Source organism: Mus pahari, chromosome 5 (assembly GCF_900095145.1).
Source record: "Mus pahari chromosome 5, PAHARI_EIJ_v1.1, whole genome shotgun sequence".
NCBI classification, from domain to species: domain Eukaryota; kingdom Metazoa; phylum Chordata; class Mammalia; order Rodentia; family Muridae; genus Mus; species Mus pahari.
In genome coordinates, this window is record NC_034594.1 from 27,934,074 (window position 1) to 27,944,673 (window position 10,600).

Here is a 10,600-nt window from a genome sequence, read left to right on the forward strand (position 1 = left end):
TTCCTGCCATTAGGTTTCTGTCTATGTGTGGTGGCAGCTGACACCCTTGCTGTAACAAGCACTGATAAATAGCTTTTACTTATACTTATTGTTGGGCTTCCCTGGTTTCCACCATTGTATTCCATAGGGCCATATTATTGCATTCTGCCAAGCAAACATGTGAACTCTTCCAAGCAGTGACAAATGTTGAGCTCTTTCTTTGCTCCTTTTGACATTGATATGCTTGCCTACAATCTAACTCAAGAAATATTTTCTATTCTTGGTCAGCTACATCTACTAACCCTTAACTTAACATGACATGCATGTATATTATGTTGTTCCTCAATTTAAAGTCACATGTAGCATTTGGCCAACTTAGTGTTTGATTTTAATTATTTTAAAAGGTAAGAATTGCAATCAGAATCCCGTTAACATCCTATTGGTTTCTTGACATGTTCACTTCTAATTGATTTTTCCTTCTGATATTCTTTTTGTTTTATTTATTCATTTACAAAGTTTTCATTATGAATTTTAAGTATATATGACAGTTTTTTAATTATTTTATTAGATATTTTCTTCATTTACATTTCAAATGCTATCCCGAATGTCCCCTATACCCTCCCCCCCACCCTGCTCCTCTGCCCACCCACTCCCACTTCTTGGCCCTGGCGTTCCCTTGTATGGGGCATATAAAGTTTGCAAGACCAGAGGACCTCTCTTCCCAACGATGGCTGACTGGGCCATCTTCTTCTATATATGCAGCTAGAGACACGAGCTCTGGGGGTACTGATTAGTTCATATTGTTGTTCCACCTATAGGGTTGCAGACCCCTTCAGTTCCTTGGGTATTTTCTCTAGCTCCTCCATTGGGGTCTCTATGTTCTATCCTATAGATGTCTGTGGGCATCCACTTCTATATTTGCCAGGTACTGGCATAGCCTCACAAGAGATAGCTATATCAGTGTCCTTTCAGCAAGTTCTTGCTGGCACATACAATAGTGTCTGCGTTTGGTGACTGATTATGGGCAGTCTCTGGATTGTTCGTGTTAGCTCCAAACTTTGTCTCTGCAACTTCTTTCATGAATATTTTATTCCCTATTTTGGGGAGGAATGAAGTATCCACGTGTTGGTCTTCATTCTTGAATTTCTTGTGTTTTGGAGATTGTATCTTGGAGTACTACTCAGCTATTGAAAACAATGAATTTATGAAATTCTTAAGCAAATGGGTGTATCTGGAGTATATCATCCTGAGTGAGGTAACCCAATCACAAAAGAACTCACTTGATATGCACTCACTGATAAGTGGATATTAGCTCATTATGAATTTTTATTGCAGGCCTTTCATAGATCACTTTATTTCTCTTAAGACTCCCCCAATTATAAAAAATAGAAGTATATAAATACACACACACACACACACACACACACACACACACACACACCACACACACATTGAGAATATATGCTTTAACACAACATCACTTGGGTCCATGTCTGAGCATCTCTCTTCCTAGAGAAAGACTGTGCAATGTAGTTCTGAGGAAACAGGAATAAGACCCTCCCACCCCACCTCACACAATATTCTTTTGGTTTTTTTGTTTTGTTTTGTTTTTCAAGACAGGGTTTCTCTGTGTAGCCCTGGCTGTCCTGGAACTAACTTTGTAGACCAGGCTGGTCTCGAACTCAGAAATCCACCTGCCTCTGCCTCCCGAGTGCTGGGATTAAAGGCATGCACCACCACGCCCGGCCCACACACAATATTCTTAATAGGCATAGGCTCAGACAGTGATAATGGTGCAGGAATTACAGATGTGTTCACTAGATGCATCAGGAACAGCAAGGTCTGATACCTCTTGTCTGACCTCTGGATTTCAACTGACTGGCCCAGAGTTGCCAAGTGTATCACAAGCTTTCTATCACAGGTGGATTTCTCAGCTAAGCTTAGTCCTCTCCAACCTGCTGAGCCCTCTTCATGGTGCTTTAAATCCTTGGCTCCTTTTAAAGTCAGAGGATAACTATATCCCAGCCTCTGGTCAAACCAGCTTTCCCAGAAGGTGTTTCAACTCCATTGTGCTCAACTTTAGTCAAATGCTGGTTGGAGATCAAGACTACCCCATGGCCATTGTCATTGATATTGGTACCTGAGGTCCTAGTTTCTGGAAGCCCCAGTTCAAAGGTGAGCTGTGGGCCTGTTTCCAACAATAAGGATCTTGGGGCTCAGGTGAGAAGTGAGACTTTTCTGGGTTAATAAGGTCAGTGAGAGGAATCTAAGAAGTCTGGAAGATACACTTGCCCTTCTTCTTGGCTGGGCACAGAATCATCCACCTTCTTTCTGCCTCTTCCTTGACCATTCAGGTTCTAAAGGAATCAAGTCCCATGATTCATCAATGGATTCACCAGCTGTCCCTGGCACAGTTGCAACAGTATGTCCAAAGGGACAGAACAGTTCATTACTGCACCATGGTTTCCTCCACCCACAGTCAAGCACAACAGGTTGTCTTCAAAATTGCTACTAAAATGACATAGCCTGGACAAGGCCAGAAGAACAGCACCCTCCTCTTCCCTCTGTGATTTCACTCCCCCAGAAAAGCAGTGTTCTACCCTTTACAGGGCAGCTTCCTTCACAGGACGTTCCTTCACAGGACGAAGATAGGGGTTATCGATGATGCTCTCCTCCCCATTCTGGCTGCCGGACAAGGAAGAGTTCTGCTGCAGTATGGAAGTGTTCTCTTTCTCAGCTCCAGAATAGTAGGTGCTGATATGAAGAGCAATGTTCTCTGTATCTGTTTGCTCATTCTGTTTGTTGGTCTCTTCCATCTGCTCTTTCTCCAGCTTGGAGGGAAGCAAGGCCGTGAGGTAGGGGATGGTGAAGGTTTGGCAGCCTCCAGGGGAAAGTTCTGACATCATCCTTGAAAAGACTCTGGGTCTTGCCTGTCTTGGCCATGTAGCAGGTGAGTGCTCACTCCATATTTCACCTCTGAGATAAGGCCTTCTCCCAGAGGACCTGGTAGTCAGATATTGGCTCACAGTATGTTGGAGTTTTGTTATAGGTGGGGATATCCCGAAACTCAGGAAAATGGCTGGGGATGTGTGGCAGATGGGGTCAGTTCTGCCCTTCAGTAAGGGCCTTGGGTGTCACTGGCTGATTGGTCACCGGAGGTTCATTGATGACCATCCTCTTAGATCGTTTTGCGTAAGCAGGTAGAGTGTCAACATTGAGGCCCATTTCAACCAATGTGACCACGATGTCCAACAGTGTGGGTTTGGTTCTGGCTGTGTGCTTGAAGTATGACTGGGCACCTCTCTGGATTTTTCAGATGTAGCTATGCAGCGTCTCTGTAAGCAGCTCCACAGATGTTTTCTCGGTGCTCTCAAACCAGTCCTCTTTCAGCAAGTAGCTCACAACTACTTGCAGAGTCCTCCTCTTGGCCTGATGGTAGCTATCAGAAGGGTTAGTGTACTGTTTATTTCCTGGTCTTATTCGGAAACACCAGGCCCAGCCTCCATGTCAGCCATCTTGCTCTTAAGCAGTATGATTGAGTCTCTGATATTCTTTTCATTCCTCTGTTGTTTTGTTCTGTGGTTCTGTAGTTTTTGTTGTTAAAATCATTCCGGATTCAATGTTGAACTCGCGTAATTCTCAGACTTTTCCTTCATGCTGAATCTGTGTGATGATTTTCACAATCTCAAATTCTGTGCACAGCTCTCTGCCATAGCCCCCATTAAAAACCTCATATCAGTAATTGGTGTCTGGTCAATATTCATTGATTAGAGGATAAATAGGATTCTAATTCTTTTCTTAATATAGCAAATTTTATCTCAGGTCATCAAGTACTTTTTCCACAGGGAAGTAAAATACTATGCCCACTGCTAGCTTTGATGCTCCACATTATTCTTTTGCAAACTTACTGTCTATTCCATTACTGAAATGTGAATTTTTAATTTCAATTTGTTTTCCAAAGATGTTCCTTTTGATTTTTCTTTTGTATGTTTTCATTATTGATAACATTTATTATATTATAAAATCTGTATATCTAAAAATCTTACTTTATATTTCAACTTTTAAAAATTTTCAAGTAAGAGCTACTAATAACTTAGTACACTGTGATTATTTTTGAAGACTAGTAACACTTATTCATAGGTCAAAATATGCTTTGGCCATACAGAGCATGTATATGCATACAGGTCATATATATATGCAGGGTATTATTTTTATGTGGATAAACTGTAATTGGAGAGCCCTGCACAAACCAAGGTCACAGTAGAACATAATAGATGGTCATATGTTAAATGTTATGAATACAGTCCTTCTTGAAGATTTGATTTTATTTAATTTGATTCACAAATAGATTACACATATAACTAATGAAAATACATAATATCCTAGGGGTAAAGGGTAATAGCAGCCTAGAATTACAGGTTATTTTACAGTATTGAATCTCTAACAGACAATTATAATATTGCAGGAATACTTAGTTTAATATTTAAATGCTGCATAGTTATTGCAAAGCTGTTGTTTGTATCCTGATGTGAGTATAAAAATAATGCTTGTAATTAAGTGTCATAAAATCCTTTATAAATAACTAATTTTATTACCTATGCCTCAAACAGTATCCTATCATAACATTATTTTATCTAACTATTTTTTGGTCTTATAAAACCCTGTGAGGAAAAGTGCAAACATAAAGGCTTAACTCCATCCTTTAGATTGTCTCTTAACATTTTACATCCAGATTAACATTAGAAAGAAATTCAGGTGATATTATTATATTTTCTTTTTCTTTCAATAGTATTATTATTTGTCAAATTTTTATCTTTTACTTAACTGGGTGGCTCATTATTCTTGTCTAATAATAACACATAATAATTTTTAATATGAGTTCATCCAAAGATAAAACAATGCTTTTCTTAAAAACAGAAAGTAATATGCCATTACATATTTTGTGTACAAAAAAGAACTATAGAATATAGAGTTTAATTTAAGTTCACAAAATTTATTAATGAATGTACTATGAGCTCTTAAGTTTTGATTCTGTGTTCTGGTGATGATGTGAAAACTTAATTTTAATACTGGCCCTTTTCTACAGTAAGATACTTTAAATCAAATCAATCTCAGCATTTGTGAAGCAATGACCTTTGAGTTTACAGAAAACATCTGGAGGAAACAGCTGGGTAACTGATCAGGTGTTTTTCCAAGTAGAAGTGGAATGCAGTGTTCCTGTGGTACTGTTTAGAGATTTTCAATTCTCACATCATGTAGCACACAGTGGTGCTATTAATTAGAAGCTGATGGAAAGCCAGAAATAAATCCTTATGTCAGGCACTGTGTCTCACATGGAGGAGACTCAAAGTCATGCAACTTTTTGAAATTGAAATGTTCAGGGTAACAGCAAGGATAACACACTCCCTGCTGCCAAGTCAATATTTTCCAACTGCTAGATGTTAATTTCATTAATACCCAGTTTGTTCTTTCAATTTATAACACTGAGGTACTCTCTCTTTTTCTTTAAATATTATTAATAAGAATTAATTGAATTGTTGAGATTTCATTTTACATTTAGAAAACAAATTCAAAGACACATTTGCTATAGTTACAGATATAATTACAGAGTTGATACTCTCCCCCAGTGCATTTCCTTCTTCTTTGACCTCTAATGAAGAATACAGGCTTAGAGTTTAATGACTATGAATCTTAAGGATTAGGTACTTTCGAAGACACAGTGAACATGTTCCAAAATGTCTAACTGGCTCTCTGGTCTTAGTCTCAGCCTCCATGCATAAGATAGCCCAATGGCTGTCCCTTATTGATATCGTGATCACTAAATATAGTCACTCAGAGAGCCCAAACCTGTATATAAGGTAGAAGTTTATCAGACAGATAGGACCACACATCCAACTTCAGACTTACATCAGAATTAACTTAAGTCAGAATCTTGCATCTCGTAATGTCTCACTGTGATTTAACTAGATCTTCCAGTTGGAGAAAATATGTCTTGGAACCGCATTTCTTACCTGCCAGGATTGTACAGCTCTGTTCACCCCAGTGGCATTCTGATGAGACTGACTGGAAGATTAAGAATATGGATGACTACATCATTTTAAAAGCCTCAAGGTAAATTTGATGCTTAAATAAACATCCAGCAGAACCATTCATCTGTGTCCAGGAAAAGGAAAGTTCTCTGTGCTTGCTGCAGAGATGCTCATGTCTGATCATAGGAGAGTCTGATTACCAGACTTTCAGTTCAGAGTCCACTAGTGAACCACTGTTTTAGCTAAGCAAACAGCACACACACACACCACAAACACAGGACTTTAAAGACTTTCAAAGAATTAAAATAATTTTTTTATATGTGGAAGAAAATCTGTGTAGCCAGAATAGATTTAAGGAATGACTAGACCATGCTTGAATGACCTCCCTTTCCCCAGTGCCAAAAATCTCACAATTTTCCTTCCCCAAACCTTATATTCTTCCTATGTTGAGAAATGCATACAACACCCAAAAGGTCTCTCTGTAGTCTCTTGTCCTACCTACTGTAGTGAATAGATTCTCTATTTCTTTTCAAATCCAGAAGTGGAGGTTGCTCTCTAAGAAGATCTCAACAAATATATTTTCCAAGCTGGCTTTAAACCAACTTCTGTAATCAGGTTCTTTACTGATTGACTGAAACCTCCAGTTGAGTTGAGAACTGCTACAACAACAACAACAACAACAACAACAACAACAACAACAACAAAAAACAACAACAACAAAAAAAAACCCACCAGTTACTGAAGGAGAACCAGGGTTTCTTGGACAGAAGAAAAATAAATTTACATAAGAGGAAGATATCATAACGTATCCAATTCAGGGTTGTTTCTTTCAGTTTTCTTTGTGGAATTAGTCTGAGTAATTAGCTGTATCTTTATACACCTAGACAGAATTTTAGGCTCAATATAAATTGAAAATAATATAGAAGTCCATGATTTGCAGAATGATATGAACACAGGGACCTACTGCAGTGTTTAATGATTTTTAAAACATAAAATGTTTTCCTAAAGAGGCTTACTCTACCCATAAAGGAGGGATAGAGTTAACAAAAGGTAATTGTTCTTCAAAGTTTTGTTCATTTGCATCTGAAGTAAACGAACTTGCTGCTTTTTGTTCATATTTAAATTCTAGTCAGACACTCTATCTCAGCATAAGAAATTTTGTACTATGAATTCCATGTTACATTTAAGATAATCAATCATGTTTCAGTGTAACCCACACTGCATAGGAGACGTTTATTATGGGCATTATCGTTGTAGTATAGTAAAGTGCATTGTTAATGAAGCATGGGAAAGGAATAATTTCAACTAATAGGCATATATGTCAAATTTCAATTAGGACTAAGTTGGAATCCAAAAGAAAGAAGAGCATATAAATTTACACCTTTGACCTTCAACATAAAGGACAAGGTCTGAAGGGAAAATTAAATTATTTTATGGTACCTTGTAAATTTGAATAAATGAATGGCTTATGAAACTCTTTGTCACACTCTAAGACTGCATATTTTTAAAAATATGATGCACTTCCAATTTAAAAAATGTGATATGATTAGTGGTATTTCTCATATTACAATGATAATGACTTAAAAAATTAAAAGGTATTGTGTCCTGACTCTGTTAACTAATTTACTAAGAAATAGATAACTAGTTCCTGATACATATAAGATGAAACAGACCAGACTAAGGATGTTTCTCTGGGTAATGATAGAAAAGCTTCTTTGTATTATTATGTATGTAGCTAATGTCTAGTTTCCATTGTTGTACATAAAAATTCAATTCATATATGAATGAGGACCCTGGACTGTCAACATGTTGCATGGGGTTGACCTATTTTCTAACTTCTTAGGTTTCTGGTTGTCTTTTTTACCACGCTTGAGGTTACTTTCAAGGTTAGACTTAATTTTTATTCTCTGCACAGATAACCATAGTTTATTATGTAGCAAATGTACATGAAAATCAATTGTGTGACTTAGATTCTGATGGTGTGGCTGTTATGGAGTTTCTGATATCATGACTACATTTTTAAAAGAAACTGCTGCTCTGGCACATGTATGTTTTTATGTTGAGAACAGTCATTCCATTCTAACTCCATTCTGGCAATTTTGTCAAGTCCATCTCACAGAAAGTAGAAAACCAGAGAAGAGCTCAAAGATTAAATTTTATTCAGCACCCAAACATGAAGAGGTTGTTCAAACAGGAGAAAGCATGCAGGTATGAAATACATCAATGAATCTGTGTTGTAGCCACTAATTTTATTTCCTGTCCAACTCAAGGACGGATTTAGTATCTACTTTTCAAAGGAGAAAGGGTTTCTTTGTAGTTTTCCATCTTCTTTTTTAATTCACTTTTTCAGACCTTTAAGTCTGAAAAAACTAAAATGCAATTTATTAGTAGGATGTGAGATAAAAGGCACAGAACTCAGGTGCTTAGATCAATGGTCTGCTGCATACTCTCAGCAGAGGTAACTAAGGTCACACAGAACGACGATTGAACACTTATACTGTGCATTCTTAAGGCCTTTCCCACAATCATGTTGTTACACATGGAAAAATTCTAACTCCAATGCCAACCAAGACTTAGTAATTCATCAGAAATATCCAGCTTTAAAATGTTGCTATGTTAAAATAAAGCAGCATACTATAAGGACTTGACAGAACTATCTCATTTCCTATGTTGCATTTCAGATTAATTGTGAGGGCTGTAGTTGTTAAGTAGGAATTTAAAACTTTTTTTTTCTATGCAATTAGTTAGAAATGTGATTTTGTAAAGTTTTCACACCAAGAAAAACAAATGTTATTCGGCATTAATGATTTAAAGACACCTTTTCTTAAATCATTTCTTAATTGTTTTTGAGATTATATATTCAAAATGACTGTACCTACAATTTAGCAGTATGATTCATTTTTAAAAATAAACTTTTTGTTGTCCTAAACTGATCTCAGGATTGTTGTACTAGATACTTTAAATATATAAGTAAATATAAAGATATAATGGAGTCTTGTAGAGCCTTTGACTTGACTAAGTTAATAGTATGTGGTAAAGTAATGGAACTGATGTCTTCCAGGGCTGCATCCATATAGTTTGCTTTGTTTTAATGCTGCCTCAACAGTTTGTTTTATTTACATTTTGTCAAGAATCTTAAAATTAAATATTTCTATTAATAGTCTCCTTAAGGTATATAAAGGAAACACTTTAAAAGAACAATTTTGTATTTCTTAATTTTAGACAGTAAGTTTTATTTTACATGTATAATTCAAATGCGGTTTACATGAGTTTCATAAATGTTAGTTGAAGGTGACTGGGATACAGAAAACTATCATAATAGAGAAAAAATATCTATTTTCTTCTATAAATATACTTTAACATTCTATCATTAGTAATATTCCACAATATGTTCTAGTCACTATAACACCTCATTGTAGGTATTCATATTATAGTCTTGATCATTTTGTTGTTTCTGCCTGTTTCATTTTTTTGCTATTAAAACACTGGTAAGATATACAAAAGTATTAAAATGTGGATATTGGTCTAGAAATAATTGTTTTTCATTTTTATTGGTTATTTTATTTATTGACATTTCAAATATTATCCCCCTTCCTAATTTCCCTTCCCCTCACAAACCCCCATCCCTTCCCCCCTCCTGCCTCTATGAAGGTGCTCACCCACCTACCCACTCACTCCTGCCTCCCTAGCATTCTCCTAACCTGAGTCCTCATTTCTACCCCAGAACAAGGGGATGCCCTGCCAGTGATGCTTGATAAGGCAGTCCTCTGCTACATATCCAGCTGGAGCAACGGGTACCCTATCTAGCAATGGTCTTAAGTTTTCCATTTTATGTCTTTCTGTGTATTCACAATTACAAGTTCCTACATTCTCTAATATCTTCCAAAAGATTACATAATGCAGTCATGAGCTCTGCATTTATGATTCTTTGGTTTTTCATTTGAAGAAATGTTTATATTTTCCAACATTTGACATAAATATAGTTTATTTTAAACCATTAATGCCTAGGTTGAATATTCCTTTGGTGGTGAGACAGAAAGTGACCTAGTAGTGTCTGGTCATCTTTGCAGCAGGTTATTATTTAACTCAAGTCCATGCTTATACTTTTAAACATTTGCTCCTGGTATTTTTAAATGTGTGGATGTGTGTTTGTATGAGCATGGGGAGATGAATAACAGTAATTGATCTCATGGCCTCTGAAAGGTCAGTAAGCACTTGTAACCACTGATTCATTTCTTGAGCTGGATCATGTATTTTAAGTTTAGGACTATTTTCACTAATGTTTTTCAATGACTGAAAGTGAGTATTATATACTCAAAGTTGTCAATGACACATTTAGAACTGATATTTGTAGTTGGTAATACCATTGTTATAATTCCTTGAACCATATGTTATATCTTAGAAAGGAATTAAATGTCTGTATCATGTTACTGTTATTTAACCTTACATACTATTAAAGCTTGTTTTCAGAAGTGTATGTCTGTTAATGAGTATGATTTAAAGTCAAAGCTTAAACTGTTGCAAAATAGGATCCAATTCCATAAGAAAAATGCATTGGTATAAAAAAGAAATACTGTATTGCATTATTCAGA

General features: G+C 36.3%; 1 pseudogene; it reads right to left on the reverse strand.

The window, feature by feature from the left end:
* Positions 1-2,582: 2,582 nt before the first annotated feature.
* Positions 2,583-3,494, reverse strand: LOC110321445 (annotated as a pseudogene).
* Positions 3,495-10,600: the final 7,106 nt, after the last annotated feature.